This window comes from Macaca nemestrina, chromosome 16 (assembly GCF_043159975.1).
Source record: "Macaca nemestrina isolate mMacNem1 chromosome 16, mMacNem.hap1, whole genome shotgun sequence".
Taxonomy (NCBI): Eukaryota; Metazoa; Chordata; class Mammalia; order Primates; family Cercopithecidae; genus Macaca; species Macaca nemestrina.
The window spans coordinates 97,673,957-97,700,680 of NC_092140.1; the positions used below are offsets into that span (position 1 = coordinate 97,673,957).

General features: G+C 43.6%; 2 pseudogenes; both read right to left on the reverse strand.

Annotated features, from left to right (window-relative positions):
- Window positions 1–4,167: 4,167 nt before the first annotated feature.
- LOC139359252 (large ribosomal subunit protein uL23 pseudogene) lies at window positions 4,168–5,614 on the reverse strand (annotated as a pseudogene).
- A 9,817-nt stretch (window positions 5,615–15,431) lies between these two features.
- Window positions 15,432–16,434, reverse strand: LOC105490327 (eukaryotic initiation factor 4A-I-like; annotated as a pseudogene).
- Between the last annotated feature and the right edge of the window lie 10,290 nt (window positions 16,435–26,724).

Genomic DNA, 26,724 nt, shown 5'->3' on the forward strand with positions numbered 1-26,724 from the left:
ATCTTTTATATATATATATATTTACTGGTATCTAGTGTAGATGGATTTTTTTCCTACAATAGACTTTATTTATTTATTTATTTACTTACTTACTTACTTATTTATTTATTTTTGAGACAGGGTCTCTCATTCTGTCACCCAGGCTGAAATGCAGTGGTGCGATCTTGGCTCACTGCAACCTCCGTCTCTTGAGTTCAAGTGATTCTCCTGCCTCAGCCTCTCGAGTAAACGGGATTACAGGTGCCCACCATGCCCAGCTAATTTTTGTATTTTTTGGTAGAGATGGGCTTTTGCCATGTTGGCCTGGCTGGTCTCGAACTGCTGACCTTGGGTGATCCACCCACCTCGGCCTCCCAAAGTGCTGGGATTACAGATGCGAGCCACTATGCCCAGCCTATAATAGACTTTAAAATACATAATTATATCCAATATTATAATTCCATATACCTTTTCATTAGTGAAGAAATTATATATATGCACTGAAAGAGTGCACTTATATAACCTGGTATGGTTATAAGAAGTAATTTCCAGAGCCCTCTTCCATAGGCAGCTTTGATCACTGGAGCATCAAGCAGTACCCGTCAGGTGTATTCTCAACCCCCCAAGTGTTTGCTATTCTTGTTTTATACATCCAGTTCCTCTGTTGCCCAAACCTACCCTCGTCCAGAGGCTCTCTGTCCACCCCATTCAGAATCTGATGGCTGAAACTACGTCAGTGGGGAAGCTATTCTAAGATGTGAATTAATTCAGTTAGAGCATGTGCTGGCCCCAGTGTGAGACATTAGGGGCACAACCTTGAGCCAGGCAGACATGGTCTTATAGAGGAATTGGCTTCAGGCTAACATCTCAGCAGCTATGAGGACCCTGCTGCTCTCAGCTAAGTGCAGTTCCTTATAAAGTTGTCCACAGTGGGGAGGGTACATTCGTTTAAACTCTTTTTGTTACATGGATTTATTTTCTCCTTTGGATTGAAATAACTCAACGGGAAAGTGAAGAAAGGCATTGGCTGGGATGAGGAGAGAAGGAAAGAGTCATTTCCACATGTGACTATGAAGCAGATTGTAGTAATTTGTCTTCCATAGTGAAACCCCTACTTAAGTTCATTACAAAACCTCTGAAAAAAAAAAGAACGCATGCAACAGGCAACAGTGGCCACCTGCAAATGGGGATACAAGTGGTTGGGGAGAGGATTCACCTTGAATACCACATTCACACACTACTTCTCAAAGAAAAACTGCATCGCTGAAAACAATCTGTCCTTTAATACCAGTAACTACTCTCCATTGTCACTTCTCTGGGATAGGCGCTAAGTTTATCTGTGTTTTCTCGTTTGGCTTATTTATGCATTTACCTGGTAATGACACTTGTATAAATAAACAGATAGTTCTTGACCTCTGGAAGCATACTGATAAATCGGCCCACAGACATGCGGAGGAACCAAGGGCAAACAGCAGACAATTCACTTGGTGCCAGCCACAAGGAAGGTGTATTTGAGGGAACGCATCGTGGGCGGAACATACTTAGTCAGGGTGGGGTCACAGGGAAATCACCTTTCTTACCGAAGAGATTCCAGGGAAGACAGGAAGATTGTGGAGGTGGTTTCAATGGCCAAGGAGACATTTCTGAAGTATGCGGGAGGAATGCTGGTGCAGACACAGGTGTAGCCTCAGAGGTGACTTAACCAGAACACTGCCACAGCTGACCAGGGGCTCATCACATGGAGATCCCACAAATGACAACAAGAGAACATTTGATTCGAGGTTTGAAGGAATGGAGGGAACACGTCTTGAAGGTGTCTGGGAGCGTAATGTTCAAGTGTGGAAGCAGGCATTGCAAAGGCTCTGGGGCAGAAATGTGCTTGACATATTCAGGAGACGGTAAAGAAGCTGCTGTGGCTGAAGCAGAGGGAACTATACTACTCTCTAATCCAAACCATAAGCTCAGAGACCATGTCTGCCTGGCTCAAGGTTGTGCCCCTAATGTCTCACACTGGGGCCAGCACATGCTCTAACTGAATTAATTCACATCTTAGAATAGCTTCCCCACTGATGTAGTTTCAGCCATCAGATTCTGAATGGGGTGGACAGGGAGCCTCTGGACAAGGGTAGGTTTGGGCAACAGAGGAACTGGATGTGTAAAACAAGAACAGCAAACACTTGGGGGGTTGAAAATAAACGTGACGCGTACTGCTTGATGCTTCAGTGATCAAAGCTGCCTACGGAAGAGGGCTCTGGAAATGACTTCTTATAACCATGCCAGGTCATATATACGCACTCTTTCAGGTGACTAATGACTTCATATGAGATAAAAACAACATCCTCTACTTACTCTGTGCCTAATACTTCACTAAATGTTTTAGCTGAATTAGCTTTACATGATTTTTATGGAGATTAAATGGGATATCTCCATTTTACAGATGAACAAGCTGACTTTTAGACTTGCCTGAGGTCACACAAGCAATGGCAGAGACAAGTAAGAAGCCTGGGCAGTGTGATTCTAAAGCCTTTACCCTTAAACCCTGTTCCATAATTGCCTCTCTCCTCTTCTTGTCCCACGGGGGTGGGATGGTCTTACTATAGTGGTATGGACACACCAGTGAATGAAGGTACAGAGAGTAAACCTTAACTCTCAGATTGGACTCCCACTTCAGTGTATTTTTGAATCAAATGATGGCAACCGCCCCCCATGTTTGTCTTCTGGCTTGGGGTCTAGTCCTCAGAAATGAGGGCAAGAAGCAGCTACAAGGAGAGGCAAGTGTTTATCAAGGAATCTATGACCTTGAGGCTTGAAATTGACTGAGAAAAGTACCCCTGACTAGGAGGGAGCCTGGTGATCAAAGGAAGTAATGCCTAACAAGGGAACGCCTGGATGTTTTTCATGGAAAATGGCAGCACAGTCCCGGAAAATCCCTGTCATGCCCTATCTCTCCAAGACACAGATGAGATGAGATGTGTCGTATTCCCACTGGGACAAGCACTGACAGGAAATTAGGGTGGCAGGGAGGGCAGGAGCACCCACCTAAAGGATCAAGATATGCCTCCAGAATCAACAGCCATTGATTCATTAACTTACAAGTACGAACACAATGGAGATGTTTTGGCTGTTGACACATGGCCCTGCCACTGAGGCCCAGCAATGTCAATTAGGAAGGAAACGGTTGAATGCAAGTTCTTTAGGTTGTCCGTGTGACCTCTAACACAGTCACAGGCCTATTCAAAGGGTGTGTGGAACTAACAGTAAGATGACTAACTCAAACCCGGACAGCGGCTAAGAGTGGTGAGTTCCCTGAGAAGTCCTTTAAAAGGAAGAATGTGGGCTTTTCCACCTCTATCTACTTCCCTCTGGAGAGTCTTTAAAGAAATCAAAGAGACTGAAGACAGGAAGTAACCTTTATCCTGTGATCTCACCACATCCCACTTGGTGCTTTAGTGCCAAACAGGGGCCTCTTCCCTGATGTGATAAGAAGAGCTGCTTTCTTCAAGATCTGAGTGGTCCTTGGCGCTTATGGCAGTCTTGTCAGCAGGATGTTGGCCGCTGGATCAGGGGCTGAATCCTAATCTCTGGGAAAGCCCTGTGGATAAAACCATGAAGAGTTGACATGAATGCAAAACAATGAATGAACCCATTCCCCAGATTAAAGGAAAATGGGAGATGAATGGAAGATGCTTGGGCCAGTTCCTTACAGTATCGCAAAAGACTTTAACACCAGGCGAGATCAACTTCCTGCCCTTTAATTTCGCTTCTGAATTTTCTGTGAGAACACAGACATCTTTATCAGGATAGACAATACATGCGCATTCATTCCTCAAAGGAGGGGAAGCGCACTGAAACACATCGGGATGAAAACAAAACACACCAGGGCAAGCGACAATGAGGAAAACCACAAAACATCTGCCTCCATCTGGTCTAAAGGCAGGGCCATTAGTGCAGGATGTGGCACCAATTTAGAGCTGATTGCCAGAAAGCCCGTTACTCTGATCTTCGTGGACCACAGCATGAACTTTGTGGGCTTGAAAGCACAATGTTGGTGTTTGTGTGTGTGTGTGAATACGTTAGGAAGAAATTGAAAGTGAGTAATCAACATCAGGAAGTCACATCTCTTTTTCAAACATGACACGTTTATTTTTTTTTTTTATGTTGAAAAGATATATATATATATATATATTTAGAATTAGGCAGCTGGACTCAGTTTAGATGATCCCAATTTTGTTGGCAACATCCAAAGCGTTGTAATCAGGAGCCAGACGAACATACGCCTTTTTCTCTCCATCAGGCCGAATCAGGGTGTTGACCTTGGCCACATCAATGTCATAGAGCTTCTTCACAGCCTGTTTAATCTGGTGCTTGTTGGCTTTAACATCCACAATGAACACAAGTGTGTTGTTGTCTTCTATCTTCTTCATGGCAGACTCAGTAGTCAGCGGAAACTTGATGATAGCATAGCGGTCAAGCTTGTTTCTCCTGGGGGCGCTCTTCCGAGGATATTTGGGCTGCCTCCGGAGTCGCAGTGTCTTGGGCCGCCGGAAGGTGGGTGACGTGCGGATCTTCTTTTTTTGTGGCTGTGGACGGACACCTCTCAATACTGTCTTCTTGGCCTTTAAAGCCTTCGCTTTGGCTTCGGCTTTAGGAGGGGCAGGAGCTTCCTTCTTCGCTTTCGGCGCCGTCTTGTGAAAAGGGTCCACATGTTTATTTTTAATGTGGTTCTAATGTCCCTCACCAGCAGAAAGAGCACTGAACTAAGAGTGAGGCCCAAAACCTGGGTCTGGTTTTGGGTTTTCCACTAAGTGGATGGCCTTCAGTATTTCAAGTCAATTGGGATTTCAGAGCCTACACTGTGTACTGCCTTGGGCTAAATACACACTGGGAGATACGAAGATGAACAATCCAAGACATCTGTCCTCAAACTTGCATCCAAATTGAGCAGACAGGCAAATGAAAACAAAACAAAACAAAACAAAACAGTGACAGCATAAGGGAGGGGGTGTAGGTGTTAGAATAAAAGCACAACGTGTTAAAATAATAGGAAGCTGGAGGAGATTGATTTCAACTGGCAAGATATTTAATAGGCACATAGGGATGGCATCCTAGGTGGAGGAAATAGCATTGTAACCTGGCAGATTTATAAAAACGGAACCACGGTGAGATACCATTTCACACTCATTAGGATGGCTACTATAAAAAATAATTAACATGTGTTGGTGAGGATGTGGAGCAATTGGAACTCGTGTGCACTGTTGGTGGGAACGTAAAATGATGCATCCACTATCAGGAAACAGTATGATGGTTCCTCGAAAAATTGAAAATAGAGCTACCATATGATCTAGCAATTCCACTTCTAGGTGTATACCCCAAATAACTGAAAGCAGAATCTCAGGGAGATATTTGTGCACACGTTTGTGTAGCATTATTCATACTAGCTAAAACGTGAAGCGACCAACCCAAGTACCCATCAACAGTGAATGAATAAACAAAATGGATACATGCATGCAATGAAACATTATTTACCCTTACAAGGAAATTCTGACACTTGCTACACCATGCATGAACCTTGAGAATATGATGCAAAGTTAAATTAGCCAGTTACCAAAAGACAAATACAGTAGATTCCACTCATATCGAGGTACTTAGTCATCAAGTACATAGAGACAGAAAGTAGAATGGTGGTTCCCAGGGCCGGGGATTAGGGAGGGGAAGTGAGGCGTTGTTGAATGGATACAGAGTTTCAGTTTTACGAGAGGAAAAGAGTTCTGTGGGTGGATGGTGGTGGATGATAACACAACAATGTGAATGTACTTAATGCTACTGAACTGTACACTTGAAGATAATCAAGATGGTAAAATGTAGAGTATGTGTATTTTATCATAATATGAAAACAAACAAGAAGAGGCAGGGTGGATTTAAGGGAAAAGAGTTTGTGAGCCAAGGGTTTAGGAGATAAAGACCGATCAGGGCTCTTGGAGAGGGTCTTGAGCCAGGGTAAGCCAAGTTATTTGCCACATGGTACCTGCCAATGAGAGGGGAGAGGAAGAAAAAAATAAACTCAACATAGGCCATCTATGGGGAGAAACACATTTTGTCTTGGGAATGACACAATAAATGTCATGGTCATATTTGTTATCAATACGTTTTATGAGTTTTTGCTATAAATATGGCATTTAGGAATATCCCAGGGCCATTTGGGATAAGATAGATTCTTATCCCATCTGAGAGAAGTCTTGTGGGGCCACACCAGGCTCCATTCCCATGACCCAGACAAGCAGCTTTCTATCTGGATGTGAACCAGGTGAATATCCCAGATGGCACATCTAAATTAGAATTAGAGGAGGGCCAAATATAGGGACACTTTACCAAGATAAGAGTGGAGTGTAGGGGAACCATGAGGAAGAGAGCAGCGTTCTGGAGCAAGTAACTGGGACTGTTACCATCGCCAGACCTACAGGGTGAGGAGAGGGAGTGGGTCCTGGCTCTGGAAGGAAGGGGCCACATTGTTCAGTGGCTGCCTTGGGAAGTACAGTGACATTGGTGCCCTGCTGCAGCCAGTCCTAGACAATCCCACAGGGAACGAACCTGGGGAAAAAAACAATCCTGAAGTCACTCCTATCTGGGATCTCCTGCCAGTGTTCCTCACCTGCCAAGGCCGAGAGGGAAGCCCGTGGCTAATCGGCCTGTCTGACGTTGTCCAGGGCTCTCTAACATCAGCACACATCAGCACTCCCTGGAAGGCGTCGTACAACACAGATTGCTGGACCCCACCCCAACGTTTCTGATTCAGTAGGTTCTGGTGAGGCCTGAGAATCTGCATTTTTAACAAGTTCCAAGGTGGTCTGGGGACCACACTTTGAGAACCACTGACGTAGCCCATGCAGATCGGCCTCCTAGAACAAACAGCAGAAGAAAAATGGAGAGTAGATTTGCAAAGGCAAACACCTATAATTTAATTAAGGATCCTGATGGACCCCATATGAGTGTCAAAATCTTTGCAGGCTTTAGTTTCCTTGCCTATACAATACTCAGTTTCCTTGCTTATTTTGTGAATTGTCCCCTATATTCAACTCTCCTCTAATTCTAAGCCCTCCTGTCTCTAAAAGAGACCTGTAAGATGCCTTCTAACTCATTCTGTGATCCCATGGACGCAAAGCTGCAGTACCTAAAGCTCCATCTCTTGAATGACCATGAAGATAGTACTTCCTTGTACAAGTGAAGCAGTTACTATTGCTATAGTCATCTAGTGGTTTGTAGAGTCATGTGATGCATTATGTGGATAGATTCTTGTTTTCTAATTGTTTTTCCTATTTGATTTAAAGCAACTTTGGACAGGACATATACAACGACCTTTCCAGAATATTTCTCTATAGACAAAAGGAGGCATTCACTACATCAGATAACCTATGCTCCAAAATAGGCAGGTCCCATTTGATTTGTGCACAATCAGACATCAAGGAGATCATTTTAAATGTTACAAGAGAATGCACCTAATTAATAAAAGTCCAGTGGGTTTATACTAACTAGGCCTGTAAAATTGCTATTCAGTGTTGCCTATGAAATACTTTTCTCTTTTCCAAAGCTCATTTGTTAGAATCCAAAGAGCCCCGTGGTTCTCCAGGTCATCAGTGACTGCACATGTGCGAGTGCGTACATGGGCTCTGAGTGTTTATGCCTGTCTTCACGGGTGTTTGACTTTGTGTCCCATATATTTACAGTGATGCAGATGATATATGGGCATGGCTGAAAGGGTTTGGAAAATACCCATCTGTTCTTTGGTTCCCCTTTTTTCTTTCAATTAACAACAACAGCAACAACAACAAAAAACCCTCTTCTTAAGTTCTTAGGCAATGGCTGGTTGAAAATAGACCCCCTCCCAGTAGCCGCCTTCTTCCTGCAGCCTCCAGGAATCTTAACATGTCTTGTAAACAATCACTTTGCTCTCTCTTCAGGGTGTCTCTGACCCAGAAATTTAAGCTGCTCTTGTTACTGATTCACGTATTCATTCACGGATCTGTGGCTATGAAGTCAATCTGTGGCTTAAGGATACGTGAGTAAGTCATGGGGAAGATTTCAGTTGGGATATTTGTGTCTGGATTCTGGGAGATTAAAGACTTGCAGGTGCCTTTAGGGTAGATCTTTCATGAAGAGCTTTCAGAGACCTGGGCCCAAGGAATAGCCTCCTCTATAGATCCATTTCATTCATTCAGCGAACTTTTCTGAGTACCCACGATAGTGCTCTGGAAACCCGTCACGGTGTGTGGTACGGACTCCTCATGTAGCTGAATTCAACCTGTATGTGAGGTGCATGAGGAGCCAGGCTTCAAAGTGATGAACTCTCCCAATAGACTTCCAGGGCCCCTGAGGACGGACACTTGTTCATGTCATGACAGTATATCCAGCTACCTAGCACATACTGGGTTCTCAGTAAGTATTTATTGACAGAGTGCAGTAATGGAAAAGTAAACAAAGAGCTCTGGGGGCATCGAGGTAGGACTGCTTCATCCTCCCTGGGGGTCCGGGATGGGCACCAGCTCACTAGGAGAAGAAGGGAGAGGCCCCTGTACCCCTGTCTTCCTAGGAGGCCATGAGCAGCCCTCGCTCTGTACTTAAAGGTTCAATTTGTTTTGACAAACCAAAGAGACAAACAAAACAAACCTGAATTCTGTTCTAAACATATTACCTCAAGCTTTTAGGGCCAACAGCCTGAAAATGTCTGCAGACCTTTTGCACGGAATTGCCACTCTCTTGGTTCATTTGACTCTGGGTGGGGAGGTGATAGATTCAAGCCAAATTACTTGTAACTTCAAAATTCATTGATTGTGAAGCGAAGGGACCTGAGCATCATCCTTCTGAAGAATATACAGAAGGTATTAAATGAGCTGGAGCCCCTGCCTGCCCTCTTCTTGTTCCCTTGTTATTTTTATTTGGGCATGGACCTGGGATGGGGCAGAATATTAGGGGATGAAGGTGAATATGCTGAGTAGAACCATAAAGCCAGAAATTTCATTTAAATAAGAAGAAAAAGGAAACTCCCAATCAATTTACAGTCTTCCGGGAATTGCCTGATTCTGGATTAGGGAGGCATCGGAGTTCTGTTGATTCAAGGGAAAGGCATGTTTGACATGGGAGTGTAAGAAGAGACAGAAACTTTGCTCATTTGTTCCTTCTCTTCCTGTAACCAGCCACAGACTGAAATAAACTTAGAGACCCAGTGGTCGCTGGAGACCAGCTGATAGAGCCAATTGTTAAGTTTTCAGGAAATTTACCAAGTGGCTGATAAACACATCCATTACTAAAAATTATACAACCTTCCAATTAAATAAATCATATTAAAAATAAAAGTATTAAATGCTCAAAACTCCTAATTATTACTTGTTTTACTATTTGCTATGCTTTTGAGGTTACTTATATCTGTTAAATCTGTATGGTGGCAATATTATAGATGGAATCTTACCAGCCATCTCTTCCTCAACCCTATGCTCCGTGGCCTCACACTGGTAGCTTGAAATTGGCCAGGGTGGGAGTGCTTGCATTAGGGAAATCGGTAAACGCTGCAGTTCGGGGCTTTGGCTTCTTTCCTTTTTTTTTTCCCCCACCCCCACCAGAGTCAGCAATTAAACATTTACCAGCACATCACTGCAAAAGACCCTCAGAAGTTTCTTAGGAATAGATTTGCTTAAGTTTCCATGGGCCTTGGGGTGCTGTGGGCAGTCCAGCGTGGTGGCCTCTGAGCACAGCTATCCTGAGCAATGTGTGCTGGACCATAATATCGGCCCTTCATTTGCAGCGCAATTGTTGTGTACTGGGGCATTATGACATTCTGTAGTTGGAAATATTTCATTATATAATGAAATAGAAAATAATTCAGAAAAGATTAACGGCTTTATTAAGATACAATTCACAGACCATATAATTCACTTATTTAAAGTGTACAATGAATTTTAGTATATTCACGATATTGTGCAGCTCACACCACAATCAATTTTAGAATATGCTCAACACCCTAAAAAGAAACCCTGGGACTGGGTGCAGTGGCTCACGCCTGTAATCCCAGCACTTTGGGAGGCTGAGGCAGTCGGATCACCTGAGGTCAGGAGTTGGAGACCAGCCTGGCCAACACGGTGAAACCGTGTTTCTACTAAAAATACAAAAATTAGCCAGGCATGGTGGCTCATGCCTATAATCCCATCTACTTGGGAGGCTGAGGCAGGAGAATCGCTTGAACCCGGGTGGCAGAGGTTGCAGTGAGCTGAGATGGCGCCATTGCACTGAAGCCTGGGTAACACAGCGAGACTCCGTCGCCAAAAAAAAAAAAAAAAAAAGAAAGGCCGGGCGCGGTGGCTCAAGCCTGTAATCCCAGCACTTTGGGAGGCCGAGACGGGCGGATCACGAGGTCAGGAGATCGAGACCATCCTGGCTAACACGGTGAAACCCTGTCTCTACTAAAAAATACAAAAAACTAGCCGGGCGCGGTGGCAGGCGTCTGTAGTCCCAGCTACTCGGGAGGCTGAGGCAGGAGAATGGCGTGAACCCGGGAGGCGGAGCTTGCAGTGAGCTGAGATCGGGCCACTGCACTCCAGCCTGGGCGGCAGAGCGAGACTCCGTCTCAAAAAAAAAAAAAAAAAGGAAAAAAGAAACCCTGTGCCCATTAGCAGTCACTCCCCATTTCCCCCTAGTCTTCCCTCTCCTCTCCTCTCCCCTCCAAGAATGAGGCAACCACTAGTCTTCTTTTAGTCTCCAGAGATTTGTCTATCTGGACATTTCATGTAAATGGCACCATACAATAGATGGCCTTTTCTGACCCACTTCTTACACGTAACATAATGTGTTCAAGGTTCATCCATGTTGCCGCATTTGTCAGTACATACTTCATTCTTTTTTATTGCTGCATATTCCTGTGGTTGGATATACTACCTTTTTTGGTCCTTTCATCAGTTGATGGATATTTGGATTGTTTCAACTTTTTGACTATTATGAATAAATGCTGCTATGAATATTCGTGTACAAGATTTTTTGTGGGCGTAAGTTTTCATTTATGTTGAGTATTCACCTACCTAGGAGTGAAATTGCGGGGATAATATGCTAACTGTGTGTTTAACTATTTGAAGAACTGCAAAATATTTTCCAAAGAGGCTGCACCATTTTACATTTCCACCAGCAATGTACAAAGGTTCCAATCTCTCTACACCCTCACCAATATTTGTTATCTGATTTCTTTATTTTAGGCATCCTAGTGGGTGTGAGATGGTATCTCATTGTGGTTTTGATTTGTATTTTCTTAATGACTAGTAATGTAGAGCATCTTTTCCTGGGCTTGTTGGCCATCTGTATATCTTCGGAGAAATTTTCATTCCAATTATTTGCTCATTTGTAAATCGAGTTGTCTTTTTTATTGTTGAGCTGTAACACTTCTGGATTCAAGTTGCTTATGAAATATATGATTTGTAATTATTTTCTCCCATTGTGTGGCTTGTCTTCACTTTCTTGATTGTGTCCTTTGAATCACAAAGGTTTTTAATTTTGATGGAAGTCCAGTTTATTTTTGTTGTTGTGGTGCTTTCGGCATTATATATCTAAGAAGGTTTTGCCTAACCCAAGTCCACAAAGACTTACTCCTGTTTTCTTCTAGGAGTTTTGTAGTTTCAGCTTTTATATTTAGATCTATGATATATTTGGAGGAATTTTCATGTACAGTGTAAGGGAAAGATCCAACTTTATTCTTTTGCATGTGGATATTCAGTTGTCCTAGCACCATTTGTTGAAAATAATATTATTTCCATAGTGAATTCTCTTGGCGTGAAATAGATTTTGAAGCGTTACCTTACTTTTTCACCTGATGCTACCCCTAATTTCTTTAAACATCTATTCATTTCCATTGATCATTTCTGGCCTCATAGCTCAGGCCGCTTGGCTAAGCCCTCCCCTAAGGCACCCATTTTCACACACACTGGTGTATAGAGCCCAGACAGAAGGCGGTCTCTAATCTCCATGTGGATTAGCCAGGGTAGACCAAGTACTATAACAAACAGCCTCCTCCACCTCAGTGGCCCTACACAATCAAAGTTTATTTTTCTCTTATGGTAGTCCCGTGTGAGTTGGTGGGGGAAGGGGTGTTCCATGCACGTACTCAGGGCTCGGTCTCCTTCCAGCTAGAGCTCTTCTGTCGCCTTGGGCTTCATAGTCCTCTTTTTTCCCTTAGCTGCTGACCAGACCCAGATGGTCAGGTCTGCTGTCCCCAAGGGCTTATTGTCCTTCACTAGGTCTTCTGGATCTGGCCAGTAGTCAAAGGAAGAAAGAGAGAGAACATGGAGGATCTTGCAGGAGTTTTTTTAAGAGCCAGGCTTGGAAGCACCACACATCATTCCTACTTCCCCAAGATTCACCGTACAGCTCCAACTGGCTGCAAGATAAACTGAAAGATGTCGACTCACTGTATGCTGGGAGGAAAGAGAGACAGAATTTGGTGAACATACAGCAGCCTCTGCTGTAACATCTATATAATATATTTTAAGAATTGACCCCCCAAAATTGTGAGTGTGAATATATGTTTGCTCCTAGCTGCTGCAGAACCCGTCCACCTCCAATCTCCCTCCTCCACATTCTGTGATCGGGGCATGTCTCTCCAGCAGCTCAGTTGCAGTTTGTGTGAGCCCCCTTGAAAGGCAGTTCCTGGTTTGAAGAAACGCAAAGATCTGTCTGAGCGGAAGAGAGAGCAGAACTGCAGCAGTCTATGGGAAATCCAGTAGAAAATTCCAGGGGGAGCGAGCCGGTTTCCTGAAAGTTTAAGCTCAAGGGGACCTGAACAATGTATCATGGCAAATCCTTGGGTGTTGAGTATGCTAAGGTTATAGTCTGTATTATGAATTTGTCTTGTAAATGTCCACTTATTGAATGTCATAAACTGAGGGATTATGAACAAATGAGGCATGAAGACAGAACGGATTTCTCCTGTCTGGAAAGAACTCCTAGGATTGAAATTTCGTGGGCCTCTGATTAAACTGTGCTTTTGCTGCATGTCCTATGAGACACTGATTTTTCCTTGTCTCTTCTATATTCTTCTGCTGACGCTGAAGTCCTTTCTTCCACTCTGCCATTCACAGGAGCAGAAGAAGCAACTACATGTTTTCCAGAGCCCTCATCGAGAAAATAAGAAGGTACCTGGTCTCTCCTACACCATGTGCTGTCCCCAGTAAACTAGCCCCGTCCTTTTGTCTTTTCCTCATGCAGGCCTCAACTGCTGGTCCCCTTTGTAAGGGCTCCAAGCCCCCTGCACCTCACTCTAAATCTGGGCCCTCAACTGAACTGATACCCATGTTAGAGGAAACATATTTGTGCATTTCTGAAAGACTCAATTTGCCAACTTTTCAGAAAATCGCAGACCCCGTCTGCGATTTGCTCCTTCACTATTGATTTTGAATAATATCGTGTGTGGCTTGGCGTTTGCTTCCTTCTACTCTGACTGTCCCTTGAAATATGTCTCGGGCCACACCCTCTACCTGGATCGCCCACTTCACTCCAAAAGCCCCCTCCTACCAATATTCAAATAATTCTAAAATCACACTTCGCTCACAGAACCTTTCCCAGTAAACTGGGACCAGGATGATGGTTCTCTCCTTCCCCCACCCCCAAAACCCATCCTGTCTGGACCTGCCATGCACGGGTCATTCGTCACACAACCACACCAAAAACTCTTGCACCATTTCTTTATTCATTACATTTCACTAATTAACACATTTGTTATTTGTCTCGGGCTGGTTTGCCCAGTTGTAGCTGTCAGTCTGAATCAGTGAGCTCCATCTGACACTGCAAACTTCTAGAATAAGGGATCCTTTCATTCTTGATTATAGCCACCAATAATCATGTTCTGTTTTTTCTTGGGTTCTGGCCTGTGGTCACACAAAACATCAGAACTGAAGTGATGCCTTTAGCTCCCACAATGCATATGGTGACTAAAGGGAAAGTGGAGTGAGCCCAACAGATACTAAGACCATTTATCATGGGCCCTGATTTAAACACAGCACCTTAGGGATTCTTGCCTGAACCCAGTGAGAAGCATAGCTTCAGCCTCATTTTCTAGATGAGACTCAGAGAGGTTCAGTAGCTTGCCCAAAATCAAACCCTAAATTCTGGAACCATTATGCAAATCACGTCTGTCTGATTTTCTGTTTCTTGATGCCTCCCTAAGCCCAAGTGGCAGGTGTTACTGTTCAGCACACTTGCTTAGAATAAAGTGCCTCAGAGCTTTCTCTACATACATGTGTTGATCACAAAGGAGAGAGGATAGCAGCAAAAATCCATCTCTTCTATTAAACCACTAGCTCAATACATATGCCCTGTTGATAATAGGTGAGTACTTTCATTTAGGTACTCATCTATCAAGAATGATAGCAAGTGCAATGAAATGGATAGAGACATCCCATTCCCCTCCCCCAACCCCATGAAGGAGCTGAGTAATATTTTCATAGAGAAAAATTATATGGTCATAAGAATGAGTTTGGGACTCAGTTCTTTCCTATATGTTGGTGAGAATGGATTGCTTTGAGGAAAGATAACAGGCTAGCATGTATGGACTAAAAAGTATTTAAAGGGTCTCTTTCTCTGCACATAGCTGGGCTCGTAAAGTTCTTTTATAGCCTACAGCAGTGACCCAGGTAGTGTTCAGGTACGTGGAAAGGGTTTTAGAGAAGATTCCATTAAGTTCACAGTGAAAGGCTTTTGGCTTTTGATTATTAGCAACTGATAGGACCATCGGGATGTGCAGATGGAGTGCAGTTTATTCCCAATGAGGCTATTTCTGTCATCAGCCAGGTCTTCTCCCAGATCTTCTCCCAGATCCTCCTCCCTCACAACCACTACCTGGCCTGGCAGGCAGCAGTGAGGGTGAGAGTCACGGAGAGGGAAACAAAAGCAACAGTAATGCCATTTACCTACCCCTGATCTCAAAATATAGTGGCTTGAAGCAGCTATTCCTTTGCTCACTAATTTATGGGTTAGTAATTTGGACTGTGCTAAGCTAGGACAGCTGATCTGTGCTCTGAGCGGTGTTGGTAGTGCTCAATCATGTGGCCAGGTCTTGGCTAGGATGGCTGGGCTGGCTGAGTCTCCCTCCACGTGTTCTTTCGCCCTCTAGGAGGCTAACTTGGGCTGTCTACGTATTGAAGGAAGAATCCCTACCAGCTGGAGAGAGTAGGTCCCATTGTAAATTGCTTTTCAAGCCTCTGCTTGCATCAGTCTTGCCAATATCTCATTGATTGAAGCAAGTCACACCGCCAAACCTAGCATCAAAGTGAGAGGGAACTATGCAAGGAGATGAGTTCAGGGAGATGTGATGTATTGAGGACCATCAGTGTAACAATCTACCATACCATATTTTATAGAATATATGCTACAGTGTGTTTTATGCTCTCCATATGAGCAACTTTTTCTTTTGGAATAATTTGTTCTTTTTTTTGCCTCAAAAAGTGACATTTATTCAAAGAAAAAAAAAATGACAAGATGTCCATCCCTTGGCTTCCTTCCCTCTCCCACCCCTGCTGCTCCTCAGGCCCCCAAGATTGAACTCTGGCTGGGGCTAGGAAGCAGGACAGCCCCTCAGAAGAAGTCAGCAACATTGAGGCGCATTTCCTCATGGAGGTGTTGTAGAAGGTCTCGATGTCTCGAAGAGTCCTCTTGTCTTCTTCTGTCACCATGTTAATAGCCACACCTTTATGGCCAAACTGTCCACCTCGGCTCGTTCTGTGGAAATGTTTTCCCTATTGGTGGGAAGGTCGTAGTTGATGACTAAAGAAACCTGCTGCACATCACTGCCTCTGGCCAGCAGGTCAGTGGTAATCAAAACTCTGCTAGAGCCAGAACCAAACTCCCTCACGATCATGTCTCGTTCTTTTCAGTCCGTATCTCCATGCATGGCCGAGACAGTGAAATCTCGAGCATGCATCTTCTCGGTGAGCCAGTCCACCTTCCTTTGGGTGTTGAGGAAGATGACTGCCTGGGTGATGGTCAGGGTTTCATACAAGTCACGCAGTGTGTCCAGCTTCCCCTCTTCTCGTTCTACGTTGATGTAGAATTGGCGGATACCCTCCAGGGTCAACTCTTCCTTCTTGACAAGAATCCGAATGGGGTCCCTCATGAACTTCTTGGTCACCTCAAGCACATCAGAAGGCATTGTAGCTGACGTCAAAACTACCTGGGTGTTGCTGTGAAGCTTTTGGAATATGTCATAGATCTGGTCCTTGAATCCACGGCTTAACATTTCATCAGCTTTGTCCAGTACAAACATCTTGATGTATTTGGGAGACAGGTATCTCCGGTTAAGCATATCAAACACATGGCCAGGGGTACCCACGATGATATGGGGAGCTAGATCATCTAGAAAACCCAGAGATTGGTCCAGGAGAGACCCAGCATGTGACCCCTGCCTCACAAATAGTCAGACTGTTAGTGTCTGTAGCCCACAAGGCTACAGCGATCCAGGGAGAGGAGACTGCCTCCCCGCTCCGGGCAGCCCAGCAAGGAGCTGTCCCCACTACTCTGTTCCACCTTCTGCTGCGACCCAGGAGGGTAGGTCCAGGGGAGCTGGAGGGGCAAAGTGTGTACCCTCCATGCCTTTGTCTCCTATGTCAAGGTGCTGTCAAGATACACAGCAAGGAGTATGAGATACATACTCCTTGAAGAGGAGGCTGACTTCAAGTAGGATCAAAGGTTACTATTTTAAAAACAAAACTTTTTATTATAGATTATTTCAAACACAGTGCGCAGCTTTGAAAAATATCATTCATTCATTCATTCATTCATTCAATAAATGAAGGGACAGACTCCCAGATAAGCAACTGCAGAGTGGGTATGCCCAACCAGACCTCAACTCCGTCCCCAGTTGTGATTGTCTTCTGTCTAAAAGTTGTGCAGACATTGGCTGGTGCTGCCCAGATGTGGAGAAAGATGTAAGACAGACAGCCAAAAGAGGGGTTCTATTTCACAAAACAGAAAGAATAGTGTGGTGACTCCTGCCACCAACCTTCAATAATGACCAACTCAGCCAGTTTTGCTGGTCCATACTTACCCTCCAACTTCCCCATCCCAATTATTTTTAAGCAAGTCTCAGATGTCAGACTATTTTACCATAAATATTTTCGTATATACCACCAAAAGATAAGGACTTAAAATAGCCATTATATTCCTGAATATTATCAGATGTTCCCAGATTGTACCATAATTTTGTATAGTTTGATTAGGAATCCAAATAAGTTCTATACATTGCACTTGATGTTTATATCTTTTCAGAGTCCTTGGCTGGGCGTGGTAGCTCACGCCTGTAATCCCAGCACTTTGGGAGGCCAAGGCAGGTGGATCACCTGAGGTCGGGAGTTCAAGACCAGCCTGACCAACATGGAGAAACCCCGTCTCTACTAAAAATACAAAATTAGCCAGGTAGGTGTGGTGATGCATGCCTGTAATCCCAGCTACTAGGAAGGCTGAAGCGGGAGACTCACTTGAACCCAGGAGGCAGAGGTTGCAGTGAGCTGAGATGGTGCCATTGCACTCCAGCCTAGGCAACAAGAGTGAAACTGTGGGCCGGGCGCCGTGACTCACGCCTATAATTCCAGCACTTTGGGAGGCCGAGGTGGGCGGATCACAAGGTCAGGAGATCGAGACCATCCTGGCTAACATGGTGAAACCCCGTCTCTACTAAAAATACAAAAAATGAGCCAGGCATGGTGGCGGGCACCTGTAGTCCCAGCGACTCGGGAGGCTGAGGCAGGAGAATGGCATGAACCCGGGAGGCAGAGCTTGCAGTGAGCCGCGATCGCGCCACTGCACTCCAGCCTGGGCGACAGTGCGAGACTCCATCTCAAAAAAAAAAAAAAAAGAATCCTTTAATCTGTGGTTTCTTCTGCCTTCTACTTTATTTTCTTGCAATTTATTAAAGAAATTTGGTTGTTTTTCCTGTAGAGTTTCCTACAGTCTGGGTTTTGCTGATTGCTTCCAAGTGACCTTGGTGACATGTTCCTCTGTCCCACATTTTCTATAAATTGGGTAGTTAGATCAAGAGGCTTGATCAGATTTAATTTTTTTTTTTTGGGGCAAGATTATGTTACAGGTTATTTCTTTCTTTTTATTGTGGCAAAAAATAAAATAAAATAAAACCACATACTTAAAATGTATAATCTTAAGTATTTTCAAGTGTACGGTTCAGTAGCTTTTGTATCTTCACACTGTTGTGCAACCATCACCACCATCCCTCTCCAGAACCTTTCCATCTTGCAAAACTAAAGCTCTGCACCCATTAAACAAAAGCTCCTCATTGCCCCCATTCCAGCACCTGGCAATCACCGTTCTACTTTCTGTCTCTATGAATCGGACTACTCTAGGTACTTCATGTAAGTGGAATCACACAATATTTGTCTTTTGGTGACTGGTTTGTTCCACTATCATAGTGTTCTCAGGGTTCATGTCGTAGCATGCGTCAGAATTCCCTTCACTTTCAGGGCCTCCATTGTATGCGTGTACCAGGTTTGTTTATCCATTCATCCATCAATCTGCCCAGTCTTTGGCCGTTTACACCTTTTGACTATAATGCTGCTACAAACATGGGTGTGCAAATATTGCTTCAAGATCGTTCATTTAATTCTTGTGGGTATATACCTAGAAATGAAAGGACTGGATCCTAAGGTCATTCTATTTCTCATATTTTGAGGAAACTTCAAACTGTGTTCCACAGCAGCTGCACCATTTTACAATTCCACCAGCAACGTGCAAGCGTTCCAATTTCTCTGCCTCTGCTCCAACACTTGTTTTATTTTTGTTTAATTGCTACACATTTTTTGTTTTTTGATTAGCCATCCTCCCAGGTGTGAGGTTATATTTTATTGTGGTTTTGATTTGCATTTTCCTAAAGATCAGTGACGGTGACGCTGAGCATCTTTCATATGCTTGTTGGCCATTTGTATATCATATTTAGAGAAATGTCTGAGTCTTTTGCCCATTTTTTTAATTGAACTTTTTGTTTTTGTTGAGTTGTAGGAATTCTTTATGTATTCTGGATCCTAACCCCTTATAACCCTTGTATGAATTGCAAATATGTTCTACCATTCTGTGGGTTATTTTTTCATTCTGTTGATTGTCTTTTGATACACAGAAGCTTTTAATTTTGATGTAGTCCCATTTGTCTATTTTTACTTTTGTTGACTGTTCTTTTGGTATCATACTGAGGAAATCCTTGATAAATCCAATATTGTGAAGCTCTCCCCTTATGCTTTTTTCTACAGTTGTCTTTTTAGCCATTATTGGTGATTATTGCCAAGAACAATGATTTCACCAGAGGTTCCAAAAAATGTGATATTCCAATTTAATCCTTCTTCCTTTATTAGCTGAAATACTTCTGTAAAGATACATTTCCCTCTTCACTGGGTTGTCCTGGGGCTCATTTTATACTGGAAACATTTATTTTTTCCTTTTGTTTACAAGTTTTCAAAATAATGTATTGGTTGCCTAGTCATCCTTAAAAGAGGACAAATGAGAGAGTTTTTTAAAGTTTCATTGTGAACATAAACATTTAAGGAGTTTAATGTGTTTAATCCACAGCAGTTGTTATTTTTATTGTTCAAACATTTCCATCTTTAGACAAAGGGAGACTTCATGTTGGCTCCTGGATTCTTTTGGCATGGCCCTAAGATTTTTTGATCGATTCCTTGCTTTCTGATATATCAAGGTGTTTTAGGCCTATTTGACAATTTCCTGTCCTAGACAAAGAATTGACCATTGAGATAATATTTAAGTATAAATAGTACTGAGATTTTAAAATATAGAATGAGACTACTGTAATAATCTCAACATTGGCTGGGTGCAGTGGCTCACACCTATAATTCTAGCACTTTGGGAGGCCAAGGCGGGTGGATTACCTGAGGTCAGGAGTTCAAGACCAGCCTGGCCAACATGGTGAAACCCCATCTCTACTAAAATACAACAATTAGCTAGGCATGATGACGGGTGCCTATAATCCCAGCTACTTGGGAGGCTGAGATAGGAGAATTGCTTGAACCTGGGAGACGGTGGTTGCAGTGAGTCGAGATCACACCACTGCACTCCAGCCTGGACAGCTAAGCAAGACTCCGTCTCAATAATAACAATAACAATAATAATAATAATAATCTCAATAATAATAATCCTCAGTAACATTGTGGAATTGGACTGAACTATCCCAAGATTCTTGAGTATTGAGACTAGCATAATCAGGGCATTTATGGAAAAACATGAACCAATTTCATGTTTATACCCCCAATGAATTGAAAATTCTTAATGGGTTGATACAGACATCCAAGTGGAGAGGTCAAGAAGGCAGTTGGAGGCATAATTTAGAACTCAGTGGGAAGATCCAGGCTGAAAGCACAGATTTGGGAAATATCTTGTTGACTTATCTGTAAGTCTCAGGGATAGATGAGATGCTCTAGAGAGAAAATGCTGAGGGAAAAGAGAAGCAGGCCAAGGATAGAGCCTTGGGCTACATCAACAGTTAGTCATTTGAGAAGAGGTGGAACGAGCAGAGGGATCCAAACGTTTATTAAGTTAGGCAGAAACCAGGACATTGAGGTGGTTCTGAAACCAAAACAAGAGTATATTTCAAGAAGGAAGTCAACTGTGTCCAAGAGAGAAGTTGAGAGAAAGACCAGAAAACAACCATTGTATTTGGCAAAGTGGAAGTCATCTGTGACTTTGACAGGAAGGGTTTCCAAGGTCAGTGGGGTTGGAGGCATCAGTGGAGTGTGTTGAGGAGATGGACTGTGTCTTCATGGAGACTTCAAGGTAGTGGACTCTCAGTTATCTGATGACATTAAGTGGCAGGTAAGGCGTCTCATTACCAAATAACAATCTTATACACAGGGAAGGAGAGCTCCATGTGTTCAAGCAGGCAGGTGGGCAGAGAGGAGGGCAGCAAACTGTGGGCAGATCAGGCCTACTCTTTATCTGCTTTTTTTCAAAACCATAGTTTAAAAAAACACGTAACAAAAAATTGGTCATCTTAACCTCTTATTTTTTTCTTTTTTTTTTTTTTTTGAGACAGGGTCTTACCCTGTCACCCAGGCTGGAGTGCAATAGTGTAATCTCGGCTCACTGCAACCTCTGCCTCCTGGGTTCAAGCGATTCTCCCACCTCAGCCTCCTGAGTAGCTGGGATTACAGGTGTGAGCCACTGTGCCTGGCTAAAGTTTTTTGTCTTTTTAGTAAAGATGGGGTTTCGCCACGCCGGCCAGGTTGGTTTAACTATTTTTTAAGTGTCCAGTTCAGTAGTGTTCACTAAGTATATTCACCTTATTGTTCCATGGATCTCCAGAACTTTTTTTCACTTTGCAAAACTGAAATTCTATACCCATTAAACAACAACTCCCCATTCCCCCTTCCCCTGAGCCCCAACAACCACCATTCAACTTTCCGTCTTGATACGTTTGACTACTCCAGGTACCTCACATAACTTACCTCCTCATTGAAGGAGTCTGGAAGCTGGCTGCAGTGGCTCACACCTATAATCCCAGTACTTTGGGAGGCTGAGGCAGGAGTTCGCTTGAGGCCAGGAGTTTGAGAGCAGCTTGGGCAACAAAGCAAAACCTCATTCTACAAAAAAACAAAAAAAGTTTTTAAATTAGCTGGGTGAGATGGCACCTGCTTATAGTCCCAGCTACTCAGGAGGTTGAAATGGGAGGATTGCTTGAACCCATGAGTTGGAGGCTGCAGCGAGCTATGACCGTGCCACTGCACTCTAGCCTGGGTGATAGATTGAAACCCCCCATCTTTAGAAAAAAAAAAAGAATCAAACTCAAATCTCAAAGAGCCATGTGTATGAAGGACCCTGCGGAAGAACAGTTGGACTGTCCAGAGAAAATGTAAGTCCATGCTGCAAAGCCCAGACTGGGAAAGGTCCAGCTAACCAAGAGCAGCGTTTTGGGAACTGAGAGATAAAACTGACCACTGAGGGTATGCGATGCTGCCCCAGCGTGGCTGCCCAAGCCGAGGAGAGCCAGGTGGACTGCGAGAGGAGTAAGAGGCAACATCCCACGCAGAGAGGAAGAAGCACCGGCCAGTGGCTGTTGTGAGGTGGCTTCTGCAGCCACTGGAAAAGGCTCTGCTGAGATGGCTCAGCTTGACTGGCTTCGCCCTGGAAACAAAGAGCAAAGGGTGAAAGAGAAGGTTAAAGTCGAAAACAAACACTTGCACCCATCCTGATGAGGAGCTGGGTATTGCTGGGGCCTGATGGGACAGCTCAAGGCCACCCTTCATTTTTGGGATAATGCTCAATCCTCCTCCAGGAAGGTGTCTGGGGAGGCAGGACCGTGTGGCTCTTTCAAAAGGCAGCCTGCCACCGCACACCCAGGCTCATCTCTCAAAAGGCTTACAGACATCCGAAGCAGACGCCAAATGTTGCAACCAGTGTCTCAGAGTCTCTTGTCCTGGTGCAATAACATGGGGCAACCCAGTCTGAGTTTCTCGGTTACCATCTTCAAAGCCAATGCTAAGGGGAGGTGGTGATGGGAGAACTCACTGGCTCCATTGGCTCACTCATTCGGTAATGCTAATGTGTGCATTTGAGCTGCCATGTCGGCTTACATTCAGTGTGGCAGTGCGGCTTTTCTAGTCATTCCTAGTAACTGACGTAGGGTGCAGGAGCTCCAGGCTCTAGTCCCAATCCTGCTACCTGTCAGCTGTGTGACTGTGGTCAGGCCACTCAACTTCTCTGAGCCTCGGTAGCAGCTCTGTCCCGCAGAATTGTTTTGTAAAAGAAGATTATATACCTAAAGTTAACTTTTAGCCATAAATTATTACCGAAAGTTTGGATTTTGTGTTGTATCCTTAAGAATGCATTTTATCGAATTTTAGTAAAGTCCTCCAATGGCTTCCCATTGCCTTCCCTTGACTTAAGAGCGTAGGTGATGTGGGGCCTGCCGAACTCTGACTCCATTTCTTCCCCTCTTGCTGTCTTCACACACAGACTCTCACCACACTGAACTTATTTCTGCTCCATAAGTATTTCAATGCTCTTCCCACCCCAGGGCTTTGGCCCCTGTTCTCCCGTCTGCCTGGAATCCTTCTCACTCTGGCCCAACTCAAATATCATTTCATCAGATCCATCATTGTACCTGATGTTGCCCCCGACCTCCTTACCATCTCTATCCCGGTAAATTTACTGTATTTTCTTCATGAAACTGTCACCCTCTTATTTCTGTTGGTTTTACTTATTCTTGTGTTCCCTACGAAAAGGGACATAAAAGCTAGATGTTTGCCTTATTCACTTCTGTCTCTTTCACCTAGAGTGGCGCCTGGCTTGTAGGAGGAGTTTAATAAGTATTCATAGGGCCTGGCGCGGTGACTCACGCCTGTAATCAGAAGCTGAAGTTAATTTGTGCAAATATTCCTACGTAAATCTTTACCCTAACTATTCAGCACTTTGGGAGGCTGACGTGGGCGGAGCATGAGGTCAAGAGACAGAGACCAGCCTGGCCAAGGTGGTGAAACACTGTTTCTACTAAAAACATACAAAAATTAGCCGGGCGTGGTTGTGCGCACCTGTGTTCCCAGCTACTTGGGAGGCTGAGGCAAGAGAATCGCTTGAACCTGGGAGGCGGAGGTTGCAGTGAGCCAAGGTCATGCCACTGCACTCCAGCCTGGCGACAGAGTGAGATTCCATCAAAAAAAAAAAAAAAAAAGAAAAGAAAAGAAAAAAGAAAAGAAAATTCATAGAACAAAGTAATTACCACTAGGGAAATTCTTCCTATTCAATTTTTAAGCTGGCACAGTGGCTCGCTCCTGTAATCCTAGCACTTTGGGAGGCCGAGGCAGGCGAATCATCTGAGGTCGGGAGTTCGAGACCAGCCTGACAAACATGGAGAAATCCCGTCTCTACTAAAAATACAAAATTAGCCAGGTGTGGTGGCTCATACCTGTAATCCCAGCTACTCCGGAGGCTGAGGCAGAAGAATCACTTGAACCTGGGAGATGGAGGTTGCAGTGAACCAAGATCGCGCCATTGCACTCCATCCTGGGCAACAAGAGTGAAACTCCATCTCAATAAATAAATAAATAAATTTTTAAGTAGGTTCATTCATGGAAGCAAAGTAAATTTCAAATAGTAATTTTATATGACTAAGAATCTGGTTCTTCACGTCCTTCTATACATTAAAAAAACAAAAACAAAAACTATACTCATATTGAATATATGAACTTGTAATCTACTTTTCTCAACATCACTGAATCTTTCTTCTGCAACGTTTTAATGGTGCCATGTGGATGTGCCATAGCTTACCTGACCACTTCTCTGTGGTATATGTAATGAGAAATACTGCTTTGAAGAGCCACTAATAAATATTCCAAATGTCCCTCCAGAAAGGCTTTGCCAGTTTACACTCCTACCAGTGTATAAAAGAGATTCATTTTCTGAACTCCTGCCAATACTGAATTTCATCACTAAAAAAAAGGAAACAAAATGTTTGCTAATTTGATAAGTGAAAAAGGATCTCATGATTGCTTTATTTTGCTTTTCTTTAATTACTTGTGAATGTGAAGTGTTTTTATCGTTTGCAATTTTATCATGTTGTATTTCCTCGCTTACAAATTATCTCTTTATGTTTCTGTTGGCTTTATTTTTAAATTGTTATTGTTGGTTTTCTCTGTGGTATTCATCTTTTATTGATTTGTCAAAGCTATTTTTATAGTAAGGTGATTTGCCTTTGTCACAGATTGCAAATATTTTCCCGATATGTTTGTTGTCCTTTAATTTTGTTTTTGGATCTAGGGCAGTACAAATCCCTAGCCAGGCTCATGTTCTGGAAGCTAAGCCAGCCAGAAGGGAAAGTTCCTCTCAGTGAAATCTAAGCCCCAGCCTAGCCAGTCTCGGGCCCTGAACAACATAAGGCCAGGCTAGAGCATCTGAAGTGTTCAGATGATTTCAACTAAATATTTCTATGGCAACCAACTGCCATTTATTCTTACTAATGGACACTGCCTCTGATCTATGGGTATTTAAACTTCAGGAACTTTTAAAGGTGGGAATAAATGAAGCTATAATGGTAAAACAACAGGCACTAAAAACTTTTAAAAAATTTAAAAAGTGTTTTATTCACTTTTTTTCTCAGAGGGCAGTCTTCTTCTGCCTTCTCTCTCATAGAGCCAGTAATGCAGCTAGACATGGTGGCTCATGCCTATAATCCCAGCACTTTGGGAGGCTGAGGAGGCAGGATTGCTTGAGGCCAGGAGTTTTAGATCAGTCTGGCCAACATAGTGAGACTCCATCTCTACTAAAAATTTAAAAATTAGCCAGATGTGGTAGCAAGCACCTGTAGCTACTCAGCTACTCCCAGCTACTCAGGAGGCTGAGATGGGAAGATCACTTGAACCCGGGAGTTTGAGGCTGCAGTGAGCTGTGATCGTGACACTGCACTCTAGCCTGCTGCACTCTAGCCTGGGTGACACAGCAAAGACCTTGCCTCAAAAAAAAAAAAAAAAAAAAAAAGAATCAAGGGCCAGAAATGCAATAGGAGGTGAGCCCTGTGGAGAGAGATTGGCAGTAAGGAACATTCAGTGTAGGGAGGGAGAAAGTACATCAAATACCTTCCATCTCCAAATGAGTATTTGGATGTCCTTTCCTCCCAATCTCTACTAATCTCAATCTCAATACCTACTATTGATTCCCTTCCTTCCAATCTCTAGTAATGATTGGCACAGAGTAGTTGCTCAATAAAATACTTTCAAACTGATTAAAGTTATATAAGATTACTTATAACTTCTGTGCTAATTCTTGTCACATATATTTGTGTTTTATACATTTCAAAGTGAGATTAGTTTCACTTTCAAGATTGTCTTCAGACAGCTGAGGCTGCCTCTCAGTGTAGCATGACTACCAGACCCTCTCACTCATCTTTTGTCAAAAAGTTCCAGAAGGCTGGAAGCCGTTCCTTGATCCAGTCCTCTTGGAATGTAAACCTGTTCCTCTCATTTCCTTCCCTGTGGACACCACCTCCCCTGCCCCATTTGGAGCTCTTGGAACTGTCGTTAAATCCCTTCTCAGCCATCCCACCTTTCAGCCTTGCCCAGGGCCTATTCCCAAACCCCTCCAGCCTGTTTCATTTGCATCCTTCCGTTCAGTTCTGCTGGTTCTGCTCTGTGTCAAGAGTATCAGAGACTTGGGGGGAAGGTGAGCTATGAGGTGGCCGGCAGGAGGAATGTGAGAAAATAAACAGCAAAGGCCCCAAGAGGGATTATTACGCTGAGTCCGGCTCTAATTGTCTCCTGCTCCCTGGCACTCTCACTGTCCCAGGGAATCCCCAGGTGCTCAGCAGGGACTCCCCTGTGGCAAAAACCCTGGCAGCTTCAAAAGCCTCAGCAATATGGAGCCTGGTACATAGAGGAAACACAGTTTCCAGCTGTGTGAAAACACCTTGGGGCAGAGTCTTGTGCCAGATATAGTGCCCTTCGTGAAGTATTGAGTAAGAATCCTTGACGTTTTATGAATATGGTGCAGCGTAAGTACACAATATGAAAATTTGAATAAGAATATGTTTAAACAGAAGCTGAAGTTAATTTGTGCAAATATTCCTACGTAAATCTTTACCCTAACTATTCTGTTAACATACCTAGGGCACACCGCCGTTTTAGGAGTGTCATAGGATTTGTGTATGTGTGCCTACAAAGCTTTAACTGAGCTTCAGAAAGCAAGTCTTTGTAGCGGATCTACTTTTATTTAGTTAGTTTTTTTAGA